This window comes from Pan troglodytes, chromosome 2, assembly GCF_028858775.2.
Source record: "Pan troglodytes isolate AG18354 chromosome 2, NHGRI_mPanTro3-v2.0_pri, whole genome shotgun sequence".
NCBI classification, from domain to species: Eukaryota; Metazoa; Chordata; class Mammalia; order Primates; family Hominidae; genus Pan; species Pan troglodytes.
This window is the reverse complement of record NC_086015.1, coordinates 84,551,778-84,567,881: the sequence shown is the minus strand read 5'-3', so window position 1 is coordinate 84,567,881 and position 16,104 is coordinate 84,551,778.

Sequence of the window (16,104 nt, the reverse complement as noted above, 5' to 3'; positions counted from 1 at the left end):
TTAGTAATTCAAACACTTTAATTTCCTTCTGTTGAGGAAGTTTAAAATAGTATTTATGGCTTTAATTTTCAAATTGTTCTTAACAATGAGGTTGGGCAGAAAATAATTTTATTTTAAATTACTTTTGTTTGAGCCAAATTAACTTTACTTTTATTTTTCTAAAGTAACTTTTAACATCTATTATATTAGTGAAATATTCCTTTTGAGTAACAAAATAGTTGGTCATGTAAAATGAGGAATAAAGGAATTTCATTTCTGGTTCATTTCTGTTAAAGAAAAAGGAAATTTTTCCATATTTTTTGAAAAAAACTAATTGGACACCTTCATAATAATTTAAACATAAATTGAATATTGGATTTACATTTTATTATATCTTAAAATGCACATAGCAAAACCCACTGATCTCAATTTGATTAACATAGAAACTAAGATATGCTTTGTAAATTTTACAAGTAAAGCTGAATCCAGAGAAAAAACAATTTTTATGAACTTACTTTAAATGTCGGTTAGTAATTAAGAAAGAGCACCATAGAAAAGTCAAGTTACTACAATTTTCTATTAGGTATACTTTACAGTCCTTTAACTTACTTATAATTTTTATTTTCCTTCATCCATTTAGCTTTAAACAAATATCCCACAGGTTCATTCCTCTAAACAAAGTCATTGATAGAAATTTCATTAAGTACTGCTTACTGTTTAATAGGTAAATTTTTTATAATGCCAACTGTAATAAGGTTGACAATCAGCAAAATATGTGGCATATTAAAATGTTCGAAGGAAATGGGAATATCAGGGAGAATGCCATGATCTTGGGAACTTTGATTCAAAAGACAGTTTTTATAAACAAAAATGAAAAAAAAAAGCAAATGAAAATGTTGATAGATCCCAAAGTGCTACATCGTGTTTGTTAAGTCAAGAAAGTCCTATAATCATGTATAATAATATATCATTAAGTAACCTGATAAATTATAAAATTCAGTGTGTAGAAACTTGAATTTTAATAGAAAAATTACATCATAAGAACAGTAATAATTTTAACTACTACTTCTTACTTCTATTAGGTTTCTATTTTGGAAATCAAATTACCTCAACTTTTGGTGAGTTAAACAACAATATTAATATTTATTTTTTCACAGTTTGTATTAGTCAAAAATGTAGGATTGAACAGGGTTGTTTTGGCTTAAGGTCACTCATGAGTTGCAGGTAGATGTCAGACTTTGTTGCAGTTTACTTAAAAATTGAGTGGGCCTAGAGAATGTGCTTCCAACTGGGCTCATTCACGTAGCTTAGATAGCAAGCTGGTGCCAGCTGTTGTTAGGGGTTGTTACTTATAGCATGGAATTCATTGCATTGTTTGCATGTCATCATAGCTAAATATCTGATTCATTCAGAGCTACTGATACATGGAAAGCACACTAGAAGCGCAACAGATTTTATAATTGTGCTTCAGAAGTCACATAAATTCATTTATGTCATATTATATTGATCACATAGATTGATGCTGATACAGTGTGGGAAGGCCTTTCATAAATGTTTGAGGAACAGAAGTTGAGGCTCATTAGGAGCTATCTTGGAGGCTGGCTACTATATGTATTTTCAAAGTTGCATGTATTAGTCAAAGTTTCCAGAGAAACAGACCAATAGGAGGTATGTATCTGTATCTATCTATCTATCTATCTATCTATCTATCTATCTATCTATCTATGTATCTATATGAGAAGATTCATTATGGGAATTGGCTCATCGGTTTATGGAGGCTAAGAAGACTCATCATCTGCTGCCTACAACCTGGAGAACCAGGAAACCCAGTGGTGTAATTCACTCTGAGTTCAAACCATGAACTCTGAACTCATGAACTATGAACTCTGATGTCTGAAGGCAGAAGATAGATGTTCCAGTTCAAGAATATATATGAAGAGAGACAATTTGCCCTTTCTCCACCTTTTTGTTCTATTTTATCCCTTAACAGATTGGGGGTGAGGCCCCCCACATTGGTGAAGGTGGATCTTTTTTACTCAGTCTACTGATTCAAATGCTAAACTCTTCTGAAAACACTCACAGATACACCCAGAAATAATGTTTACCACCTCCTTGGCATCATTTAGCCTAGTATATTTGAAACAGCAAATTAACTGTCACCCTGTATATTCTTTTATTTTTTTCTCACTTTATAGAGTTAACATTAAAAACAATAACAACAACAAAAACCACCTCTTACTATGGTCTTTGTTACTTTATGATTCTCTACTGTAATATGATTAACATATAGCCATGCACCATATAACATTTCCGTCAATGACAGATCACATACACATCCTTATATTGTAGTACTGTATTTCTACCGTACCTTTTCTATCTTCAGATATGTTTTGATACACAAATACTTACCATTGTATTATAATTGCCTACAGTATTCAGTACAGTAACTTGATGTACAGTAGGTGTATCGTCTAGGAACAATAGACTATACCATATGGCCTAGGTGTGTAGTAGGCTAAATTATCCAGGTTTGTGTAAGTACAATATGATGTTCCCACCGCAACAAAATTGCCTAACGATGCATTTCTTCTAACATATCTCTGTCTTTAAGCAGTCCATGACAATAGTTACAATGACTCAGAAAATTTTATGTTAAAATATGTTACTGTAGAATAGCAAACTGTACTATCAGTTATTTTTACACTAGCATGAGTTAAGGATATTACCTAAATGTTTGGTAATAAAAGAAAATTATCAAAGAAAATGTTGGAGTCTTCACATACATGATACGGAAATTAAGAGGAAATAAAGAATAACAGAGTTTGAATTCCATCCGTTCCACAAACTTGCTGTGGCTCACATTTATAGGTTACATTATTACACTTATATAAAGGGATACATAATGAAGAGAGATACTGAATGTCTCAATTATAATTTTAACATTACAAAAGTGTGGTTAATGCACAAGTATCTTTTTGAGTAAGTAGAATCCCACAACTACACCAAACATTTGTAAGTGCATTTATTATAAATATATCAGAAATTAAACCCAAAATACCCCAACTAGAAATCAAAATAGAATTTAAAAATGATGTTTAATATTATGTACCATCTGTCTTTTCTGGAAATCACTAAACTATATTTCTTTACTTGATTAAATTGACTTCAACTTATTTTACCAATTGAGCATTGGAATAAGCATGGTAACAATATTTCACATTTGTCTTGTGATTTATAATCTAAAGCTTATTTAGAAGCTATTTCAATAGTATGTTCTAGATCTTGCTCCTTTAAAATGAGAAAATACTTAGAACTATAAAGAAAGGAGCCAATTATTGGCTATTAGGATAACAATATCATCATTTTAGATGGAACAGTAGTCCTTTCTATAGAATTATTTGACAACTAAAAATAAAAGATGTCACAGTGTTATTTGCCTATCAGATGAGGTCACGATGATTCATATTAGCATAAATTACAAAATGGGATACAAGTGGATAATCTATTATGCTCAAGTGATTTTTTACACTACTATTATTATTATATGAATTATAGTCTAGGTGCCTGGAGCATGAACATACACATGTTACAGCTGAAAGCTAATTTCTGTTCCCGGAAAGAATGTATTCATTTTACTGTGACACCATTCAGAATAAGACATATTTTTATCATCTGCTTGGTTTCATATTCATATCTATGAAAATGTAAAATTGATTAATGTTTCATAGTAAATAGAAGACTTGTGAGTTTCCTTGATATTTTTGAAGTACAGAGGAAGTGTTATGCAATTCACACCCACTTTATTCTCAATTATTTAGAGTAATAGAGAAAAAGTATGGAATGGCATTTCTCATATCACAGCTAGCTGACAGCATATACAATTAGGCTTGATTCATAGCATTTATTAAAATTTCCATTTAATTGCTAATTAGTCTGTATAGATTTGTAAATGTAGGAAATGGCACTGGCATAATTTTTTTTCTAATACTCAGTGCAGCAGAGAGCACTGAAATTTCTATAGAGTAGAATCACAGTGATTCTTCATTATGCCTTGTGGTAGTCATGAAAATAATTATGAATTCACTAGTCCATTTATTTTCTTAACATTCTTTGTGCTGATCTCTTACTTCCCCTCCCTCTTCACTCCAACATGATATGTAGAGAAAATCATTGAATGTTAGAATTAGAAACATCATGTAAGTCAGCCTTCTTATTTTACATAGTAGAAAATCAACATCCAGAGAAACTGACTTTAGTTATATATTCTACACTTTTTGTATGTAAGTCATCAACAGAATTTCAACGGAAATGAATCCTGATTATACTTTAAAGTTGCTATAGTAAATAAATTGAGTATGATTTATTTCCTCTTTGATCCTTATTGATGTACCAAAGACAAACTTTGAGAATATTTATAGGTAGTTCAGCAGGCATTAAGACATTTAATATTTTTTTCCTTTTTTTCACTCTCTTTCCTCCATTCCTCCCTCCCTCCCTTCCTTCGGTCTTCCCTTCCCTCCTTTTTTCCTTTCTTCCTTTCATCCTTCCCTTCTTTCTTTCTTCCTTTCTTATTTCCTTCTCAAAATTTCAAATTTACTTAAGGATTGAATACTACCATCTGGTCCTTCCCATTTAAGACATTTGATTCATTATAGAATAAGAACAAATCCTCCAAGATATCTAAATGTTATAACCAAACATTGAATGTCTAAGAATAGACAAATTTGGGGTTTACTATTGTATGGAAAATGTTTCAGATGACTTAGTTATTCTTGTCAGCAGCTGAGGAATAGGACTAAAACTGTGGGCTTTGGTTACTGAAAGAAGAGGCTTGTGATCTTGTCTCTATCCTCACTATTTACGGTCTTAAGTAAGTTATTTAATCTCTATATACTCAATTTACTCATCTGTGAAATAAAAGAAACCAATCATATTTTTCACAGAGATCTATTGTGGTAGTTAAGAAGGACAGTTTATAGAAAATCTTACACAGTATATGGAGCTCAGTAACAACTTTATAAATGTTAGCTATTAACACATATGATATTTTTATTGTAATTATTTTATTTTCAGCGGTTAATTGACTTCTCTAATCTATCTATATCTATCATTATCAGCATCAGCTATCAATTTGTGAATCCCTCTATGCCTGCATTCCTGCCTCTATATGCACATACATAGAGTGAATGTCTTTCTTAAAAATATCTTAAAGCCATTCTGTGCTTTATTTAAGACAAAATATATTTATTCTCTCAAAGATTCATAGTTCTTTATGAAAGAGTATTTTAAAACTAGGACACCAACTCTAATGATATGTAGAACTCTTATGTTAAATACTAATGACAGATTAATGTATTAGCCTGTTCTCACGCTGCTAATAATGACATACCCAAGACTGAGTAATTTATAAACAAAAGAGGTTTAGTTGACTCACAGTTCCACGTGGCTGGGAAGGCCTCACAATCATGGTGCAAGAGCAAGGGATGTATTACATGGCGGCAGGCAAGGGAGAATGAGAGAGCCAAATGAAAGGGGTTTCCCCTTATGAAACTATCAGATCTCATGAAACTTGTTCACTACCATGAGAACAGTATGGGGGAAACTGTCCCCATGATTCGGTTATCTCCCACCGGGTTCCTCCTACAACGTGTGGGAATTATGGGAGCTATAATTCAACATGAGATTTGGGTGGGGACGCAGCCAAACCATACCAAATGGCTATCAAACTCCAATTTAAGGAGGATTTATATATGATTTATTCTACTATGCTTCTTTCAATAACTGCCCAGATCCTGAAACAACTGCCAGCTTACACGACATCTCATTAATTCCTGAATAGTTGAACTTTCTTGGACTTAATATTGACTACTATTGCCTTAGAAGACAGTTGCTTGGTCTCTTACGTAAGCATTTATGCCAGAACCAGTAGATTTCCCTCTTAGTTTATCTAAGCATTCTAGACCATAGACTATTTATCTAAAAACAGTTCTGTGGTGAAACACAATAGTATTACTTCTCAGGATCAATGCAGCTAGAAAATAGGATCAACATTTACATCTTTATGAACTGAATTGGTATTTCTCAGTAATAATTATAATGATAGTAATAACAATGTTGCTAACATTTAATGTTGCTGACTGTGTTGAGCAAGTTATTTGCATACTTTTAAAAAATTTGATTCTCACAACAAGCATATGAGGCAGATATTAACATTTCCGTTTTTAGTGGTAAAAGTTGAGCCAGAGAAAGAGTATTGCCCAAGATAAAAAGACTTAGAGGGCATTTTGCATTCATGCTCCATAATATTTACGGTGTGGCTCGCAGCCAATTTGTCAAAAGGATTTGTCTAAAATACAATGCAAATATTTCCATAACTGTACATTTAAAGTTATATTTAATAGTTAATATATTTTACATGTAATGCATATGAAAGTATCTCATCATTATCCCATATCTATATTCTAGACTATTAAATAACAAAATTTTCATATATTCACAGTATCCTGTGAATTTTCTGTTTTTCCCATATTCCTTTCAAAATATTTTCACATTGGTGGGTAGGATTATACCATGGCTAGTCCATGTGGGTACTGCAGACTCTGATACATTGCTATTGTGTATTTAAAGTGAAAAATCCACTTTCAAAGAACTTCACTTTATCTAGTAAAGTCAAAGACGCATCTACTTGTGAACAAGCATTTATATTCCTAGGACAATTCCTTTCAGACAAGAGACTTGTATATGTGAAGAAGGAAACATGTAAAAAGCTTACATATATTAATACACATGTATAAAATGGTGAACACCTTAAATATTTATCTAAAGGACATTGCCATTTTCCAAAATGAGTTTTTTCCAAGTATGAATTTCTGCCTACTGCATATCCCTCTTTCTTGCCCTCCCCACTGGGTAAAAGAAAAACATGTTTTAGATTTCTTTGAGTGCAGTAGCTTCATATAAGTTTATAGTCAAAAAACCCATTTGTGTTATATTCTTACATGTATTGTAAAAGGAATGTGGCACTATAAAACAGTTAAAATAAACACACTGAAGTTATACTCATCAACATAGATTAAAAAACAAAAATGACTATAAACAGTTTAATATCACAGGTAAAAAGTTCGAAAACATGGAAATTAATACAGTACATTGGTTAGGGATGTATACATACACTATTGTAACTCAATGACAGTTCCACAAGTTATAAGAAGAGAAAGTGGCAGGCCTGAATGTTATTTATTTTTCTACTGTTACTGCAAGCAAGACTCAGGATTAGCTACTTAGAGACAATTTTCTTTCAGTACACTTAGTTGTAAAGTGAGAGCAATTTACTAGTTAATCTCTAAGATTTTGATATCTACATCAATCTTCAATATCTACATCTTCCCGAGGGAATCATAAGCTCAATGTCAAAGGAATGGTTAAACTTTCATTCCTTAAGCAAAATCATTTGTACTGAATAATAATTTTAGCATAACTGTTTAAAGTGTGTGTAGGTGGGGTTGTCATGAGAGAGGGAGAGAAAGAGAAAAAAAGTGGTTTCAAAATTATTAACCCATTAGCCTATACTGGTGTAACAAGTAAGGTGGAGATAGAGACACAGGGTAAATGCATAGGAATGAAATACTTAGATTACATATTGAGTACATTGTTAACTTTTAAGAAACTTTCATCCTTCTATCAAAAGTTGTGCCAGTTTAAATCCCCATCAGCAGAGTATGAGAGATTTGATTTCTCCATATCCTCACCCACATGCAGTGCAGTCAGTCTTTTTAATCCTTTTCATTCCAATAGGTATATAGGAATTATTCATTATGGATCAACTGAGCAACTTTCCATATGCTTCTTTGCCATCCACACATCTTCCTAGGTAAAATATGTCTTCAAATCATTTGCCTATCTTTTAAAATATATGTTTTATTTTTAGAAGAGTTGTATATTTAAATAAAATTGAAAATGATACACATAATATTCAAATACCTTAAATGCAGTTTTCCCTATTATTAAAATCTTATATTGGTAAGATAAATTCATCTTGCTAACGTAAGAATTCATACATTCTTACGTTAGTAAGAAACAATATTGATACATTATTAACTAAAGGCCGTACTTTATTTATATGCCCTCCATGTTTACCTAAGCTCCTTTTTCTATCTCAGAATCTCATCCGTCATACCAAATAATATTTGATAGTCATGTCTCCGTGTGCTCCCCTTGCATGTGTCTGTTCTCAGTCTTTCCTTGCTTTTAATGACCTTAACAGTTTAAAAATATATTGGTCAAGTGCTTTACAGATTCGCTTTCAATTTGGGATTGTGTCATATTTTTATTGATTCAATTAATGTCTAGGGGGAAGGAAGACAACAGAAATAAAGTGCCATTTTCATCAAATTATATTAAGGCTACATACTTTCTTTTTTTCCTCTTTTTTATTATACTTTAAATCTAGGGTACATGTGCACAACGTGCAGGTTTGTTACATTTGTATACATGTGCAAGGCTACACACTTTCATAACATATCACTGTGGATGCTTACCTTCATCACATGGCGTTTCTCCACTGTAAATTTACTTTTTCATTTCTCATATACTGTACTCACAGGCAGCAAGTCACAAAGTGTAGTCCACACTTAAAGCGTAGGAAACTAGGCTCTACTTGTTTGATACGGAGCACCTACATAATTATTTGAAATAATTCTGTGTGGGATTCTTGTGGCTTCTTCTCCCCTTAGCATTTATTTATAATAGTATTGACACATATTTATTTCAAACTGTGGTTATTATCTAATACTCTTTTATTTTGTTGATCACAATTTTTGTAGCCTTGGGTATTAGGGTCTTTTTTAGTTGACCTGGAATCCCTTCACTGTGGTATATAGTTTTGAGCATTTCTTACTTTTTGGTACTAGAAGATGTTCCAGTTTTGTCTTGTGTATTTTCTGTTCCAGTCCTAAAACTAATCATTTCTTCAAGAGGCTGTAGTTTGTTTTATTAGAGATTGGCATAAAACAATATTTGTGAGCTAGGTATGTTCACTGTTACTAGAATTTCATATGGCCTCTAGGGCTTCTCAACTGACAGACCAAGCAAATATATGTGCGTATACTAACCTGTGTGTGTATACGCTGTCTGTTAATGCTTCACTGTGTATATTCTGCATCACTGTTACACTAGCATAAGTTCATATTTTTGTCTCCAACCCTAATCCTGCATTGCATGGATCATTCTAGAAAAAGAAATTCCATGTCTGTTAGCAGCCGCTCTTACTCCACTGCCCCCGGCCCCTAATCTACTTTCTGTCTCTATGAATTTTCCTATAATAGATTTTTTTTATAAATGGAATTATAATTATGTGGCATTTTGTGTTTAACTCATTTCACTTAGCATAATGTTTTCAAGGTTCGTGCCTGTTGTAGCATGTATCAGTACTTCCTTTCTTTTTATGGTAAAATCATATTCCAATTTTTGAATATAACACATTTTGTTTACCCATTCACTAGTTGATGGACATTTTAGTTGTTTCTACTTTTGGGTATTATGAATAATGGTGCCATGAACTTTTGAATACAGTTTTTGTGTGGACACATGTTTTCATTTCTTTTGGGCTTATACCTAGAAGTTGAATTGCTGGCTCATTTAGTACCTCCATGTTTAACATTTTGAGAAACTGGATCCCTTCCTTACACCTTATACAAAAATTAATTCAAGATGGATTAAAGACTTAGATGTTAGACCTAAAACCATAAAAACCCTAGAAGAAAACCTAGGCAATATCATTCAGGACATAGGCATGGGCAACGACTTCATGTCTAAAACACCAAAAGCAATGGGAACAAAAGCCAAAATTGACAAATGGGATCTAATTAAACTAAAGAGCTTCTGCATAGCAAAAGAAGTTACCACCAGAGTGAACAGGCAACCTACAGAATGGGAGAAAATTTTTGTAATCTACTCATCTGAAAAGGGCTAATATCCAGGATCTAGAAAGAACTCAAACAAATTTACAAGAAAAAAACAAAGAAGCACATCAAAAAGTGGGTGAAGGATATGAACAGACACTTCTCAAAAGAGAAACTGCCAAACTATTTTCCGGTTTTTATCAATGGATGTACCATTTACATTCCCACCAGCAATATATGAGGGTTCCAATTTTCCCACGTCCTTATAAACACTTGTTATTTTCCATTTTAAAAGAGATTATAACCATCTTGGTGCATGTAAAATAGTGTCTCATTGTGGTTTTGATGTGCATTTCTCTAATGAATAATGATGTTGAGGATCTGTTCATGCACTTATTAGCTATTTGTACATACTTTTTTGGAGATCTACCTATTCAAATATTTTGTCCAAATTTTATCTGGGTTGTTTGTCTTTTTGTTATTGAGTTGTAAGCAGTCTTTATATATTCTGGATTAGTCCTATATCAGATATATGAATTGCAAATATTTTGTACCTTTATGTGGGTTCATTTCACTTTCTTAATGGTGTTTTTTTGTATAAAAGTTTTTAATCTGGTGAAGTCAAATACATATTTTTTCTTTTGTTGCTTTTTGCTTTCAATGACATGTTTAGGAGATCATTGTCTAATTCAAGGTTATGAAGACAGATATTTATTTATTTTTAAATTTTTATTTTAAGTTCAGGGATACATGTGCAGTGTGTGAAGGTTTGTTACATAGGTAAATGTGTGTTAAGGGAGTTTGTTGTACATCAGTCAGGTATTAAGCCCAGTACCCATTAGCTGTTTTTTCCTGATCCTGTCCCTCCTTCCATTTCCACCTCCACCCTCTGGTAGTCCCCAGTGTGTGCTGTTCTCCTCTATGTGTCCATGTGTTCTCATCATTTAGCTCCCACTTATAAGTGAGAACATGCGGTATTTGGTTTCTGTTCCTGCATCAGTTTGCTAAGGATTATTGCCTTCAGTTTCATCCATGTCCCTGCAAAGGACATGATCTCATTCCTTTCTATGGCTGCATAGTGTTCCATGGTGTATATGTACCATATTTCCTTTATCCAGGCTATCATTGATGGGCATTTAGTTTGGTTCTATGTCTTTGCTATTGTGAATAGCGCTGCAATGAACATACATGTGCATGTGACTTTATAACAGAAAGACTTATATTTCCTTGGGTATATACCCAGTAATGGGATTGCTGAGTCTAACGGTATTTCAGTCTTTAGGTCTTTGAAGAATCGCCATACTGTCTTCCAAAATGGGAGAACTCTCAACCCCCCAAAAAACACAATATACATTATTCTCATTGCCACATGGCATTTACTCTAAAATTTATCACATAATTGGAAGGAAAACACTCATCAGCAAATGCAAAAGAACTAAAATCATAACAAAAAGTATCTCAGACCACAGCACAATCAAATTAGAATTCACCACTAAGAAATTCACTCAAAACCATACAATTACATGGAAATTGAACAACCTGCTTCTGAATGACTTTTGGGTAAATAATGAAATTAAGGCAGAAATCAAGAAGTTCTCTGAAACTAATGAGAACAAGGATACAATGTTCTAGAATCTCTGGGACACAGCTAAGGCAGTGTTAAGAGGGAAACTTATAGCACTAAATGCCCACATCACAAAGCTCAAAAGAACTCAAGTTACCAACCTAACATCACAACTGAAAGAACTAGAGAACCAAGAGCAAAAAAACCACAAAGCAAGCAGAAGACAATAAATAACCAAGATCAGAGCTGAACAGATAGAGCCACAAAAAAACCTTCAAAAGATCAACAAATCTAGGAGCTGTTTTTTTTTTTGGAAAAAAAAAAGTAATAAAATAGGTAGGCCACTAGCTAGACTAATAAAACAGAAAAGAGAGGATTCAAATAAACACAACAAGAAATGATAAGGGGGATATTACCACTGATCCCCCAGAAATACAAATAACCATCAGAGAATATTATAAACACCTCTATGCACATCAACTAGAAAATCTAGAAGAAATGGATAAATTCCTGGAGACATACATCCTCCTAAGACTAAACCAAGAAGAAATTGAATTTCTGAGCAGACCAGTAATGAGTTCTGAAATTAAGGCAGTAATAAATAGTCTACTAGCCAAAAAAAGCCCAGGACCAAATGGATTCACAGCTGAATTCTAGCAGGTGTACAAAGAGCTGGTAACATTTCTACTGAAACTATTTCAAAAATTGAAAAGGAAAGAGTTTGTCCTAACTCATTTTATGAGACCAGCATCACCCTGATACCAAAACCTGGCAGAAATACAACTAAAAATGAAAAACTTCAAGACAATATCCTTGATGAACATCCACGCAAAAATTCCCATGAGATTTCTTACTGTCATTCAAGTCTACACTCAACATTCAGCCTTTGATCAAATTGTATTAATATGTTTCCTGCTGTTTACAGCCCTAGTGGTTCCTGCTCCAGATAAGCAAATCTCAGCTGTGATTCTTGGAATGTGCCTATCTCTCCAGATTCTGATTTGTGCACCGTGACCTCAGTCCTCTAATGTGTGCATAGTTCTCTAATGGGCCCATAACTATAGTGCAATTCTTTTAAAAGATATTTACTGCCAACATTTAATTACATATAATATATATTTGATAATTTGTGTAAGTTATTTTTGGCTTTTTTGAGCAATATAAAAATCATTATCTAATATATAAATGATCTCTATATATTTCTATTTAGAATCTGTGATAAAGGTATGAATATGTGATCTAGTAGTTACCATCAAGATATTTGGAAGATATCAGAAGATCTGAAGTTCAATCCTGAATCAAAACTTTGGGAAGGCTGTTCATTGTAAGACAGAAATATTATAACTATCTCATAGGATTTTTGTACAGAGTGAAAGAGAAAACGTATATATTTACTACAGTATCTAGCTTGTTAAAATGCCCAAAAAATCATAATTATTATCAACTTTTATTTACAGATAAAAAAACTGAAGATTAATATAGTTAAGGGCTTGTTCAAATCTCTAAAGAAAAAAATAAATATATATTCTCCTTTCAAGGGAATAAAATCAAGCACGTGGAGAAGAACAAATAAAGAAAACAACAAAACACAAAGGTTTTAAATTGTCCAAATGAACACATAGAAAACTGCCTTAGGGCAGTAAGAAAAAAAATTTGCCACATTGTGTTGGGGTCAAAGAAGGAAAATCTCCATGTGTTTAGATAAGCATTGAGGGCATTGTAGAATATTCATGGATAACCACAGGATGGCTAAATAAAGGAAGCTGTGGTCAAAGGATTTTATGCAGGAAAACAGCAAATAGTGCAGAATATCTGAAGGATAGTATTCAGGTTGATTAACGTGGAGAATGTAAATGAAATCTAGGCTTTCTGGATAAAGTAGACTTAATTTAGTAAGTCATTTTTTTAATGAAAAAATGACATAATGAAATATGCAAACACATTTTAAAATATTCTATTTTTCTTGCACAGATTTAAACGTAATATTCAACTGTTTATACAGATAAAAAACCTAAATAATCTGAGTAAAGGGTTACTGAAGTCAGTGGAACAAAAATACAACAGTTAAGTAAGAAAAGACAAACAGATGTTCCCCTTCCTGTGTCCATGTGTTCTCATTGTTCATTTCCCACCTATGAGTGAGAACATGCGTTGTTTGGTTTTTTGTCCTTGCTGTAGTTTGCTGAGAATGATGGTTTCCAGCTTCATCCATGTCCCTACAAAGGACATGAACTCATCATTTTTTATGGCTGCATAGTATTCCACGGTGTATATGTGCCACATTTTCTTAATCCAGTCTATTATTGTTGGACATTTGGGTTGGGGCCTGTCGTGGGGTGGGGGCAGGTGGGAGGGATAGCATTAGGAGATACGCCTAATGTTAAATGACGAGTCACTGGGTGCAGCACACCAACATGGCACATGTATACATATGTAACTAATCTGCACATTGTGCACATGTACCCTAAAACTTAAAGTATAATAAAAAAAAAAGAAATGCCTCCTATATTAAACTTTAAACACACACACACACACACACACACACACACAACGAATAGAAAAACATAATAGAGTAGTTATCTTCAGTAAAATAACTTCTGGTCCTTTAATTCACTGCAGTCTGAAAAATTCTTAATAAAAAGATTGTAGCAATATAAAAAAAAAAGAAAAGACAAACAGATGAACAAATTGGTGAAGAATTATTAAAAATCAGGTGTAAACATCAGTAAAGTAGATATATTTTAACCCAGAAAAGTAAGGGTCTCCCGCTGCTGGATGCTATATTTCAATTTCTCTTGTAGAATATTTCAGGATTAGATATAGAGCCAAAAATGTATTGAAATTTCAAACCAAATAATTGTGCATGCTTGAATGGTGCAATAATATACAACTAAACAGTCACAAAATAATAATAAATAGTGGCATCTTTTTTAAGAAAATAAGGAATAATAATTGCTTTCCAGAAACAAAATTAAACAATTATTTCATAATGAATATATCTAGTTTTTAATGTTCTAGTTTTTGGAAACAAATCCTAAGGACAGCATGAGGACTTACTAATAAAACTATCCATGGTAGCCATTAGACATTTTAATATAGCTCAAGAACATTTTTAAAAGGATATAGAATTTGAAAGGTACATTTGACCATTTGTCATCTAACAAGTCACATGGATATTACTAAAAATTAGTTTAAACAGGCTCTAATAATGCCTCTCTCAAGCCTGTCTCATATTTATCATAATAAATTACTTCTTACACAATTCAACAATGGCTTAATTTTATTAGAATATAAATATATACCTATATGTAGTGAGAAAGTCAAAGGAATAAGTAAATGTTTATTACTTCAAGCTCTTGTATGTACCCTATGTGAATAGATTGAATCTTCCCATTAATAGTGAGGAATGTATGCCTTGTCTATGGATCATTTAAATCAATTTTCTAAACTGTGGTGTTATTTTTTGATGGGCTATATATTTGAGAAGAAGGACAAAGCCAAAAGAGTGAACAAATAAACATGAGCTGCTTCCTAAATGCATGACTACTTATTTTTTTCAAATCATGTCCAGGGACAAATATTTTCCTAGCTAAAGTTTGATTTAAATATAATAATCTGAGTGTTTTTTTAAATGTGCTACTGATAAAATTTTATTTTTTAAAAAAGACAAGAATGTATGTCATTTTTAGTAGTAAAGGCAAGGGTTAAAGGAGAATTGCCAAATGGATTCATAAAGAGGCTACTTTCACCACAGCTCAGTAAACATGATTGCTGCTGTCTGGGCCAAAGATTCATTTTGTTTTCACTCTGGCTTTCTTTGCCAGTGGGGAAAGCTAAGTAATGCTGCTGTCTTTTCAGTCATCCTTATCAGAAACGATCACTCTGCGTGGCATGTGTTAATTATTCTGGCCGTCTCTTTTTCTCTCTATTAGATTAATAGTTGCCAATTATGTATCCTCTCTCCTGCACTGCTATTGTGTACACATTTTCTAATTCTCTTCATTACACCAGTGAGTATCTATAATTATAGTTATGTTATCCATCTATCTTTTCAAGGAGAGTGAGAAATGTAATGCTGTGAGGGCTTGGCCTGGAGAGAGAGAGAAAAAAAGAGAGAGAAAGAGAGAGAGAGAGAGAGAGTGAGAGAGCATTTGGATACATATAAAGTGAGAGAATTAGAAAGTCAGAAATTAAATTTGTTACTTTTATTTAAAACAATAGACTAAAACAAATATACAAAGATAAATCTATAAAATCCCAGTCTTATTGCAAGCATCCAGTCTGATCACTGAGGGAACCCATTACCCTGCTGTTCAAATATCTTCCTCAACCTGCTGGTGGATGCAAGCTCCTCATACTACTTGAATGTTTGTAGAATTTATAGTCCATTATCAGTGCAAAAGCTGAAACCACAATGATATATGATAGCATACCAAATAAAATTCACAATAGGTTGCAGGATTTTATAATATTCAGTGGGAGTTTGGTGGGAAAAATAGAATAAGAACTTGGACAGCTTAAGGCAACAGAGCCAGCTATCATCAAGAGGAACAGTGGCAGAAAACAGAAGTGGTGTGTTCTGAAGATATCAACTTACTGCCTCCCAAAATGATTTTGTAATACCATAATGAGAAGAGTAATACAATAATGAGAAGGTAGAGT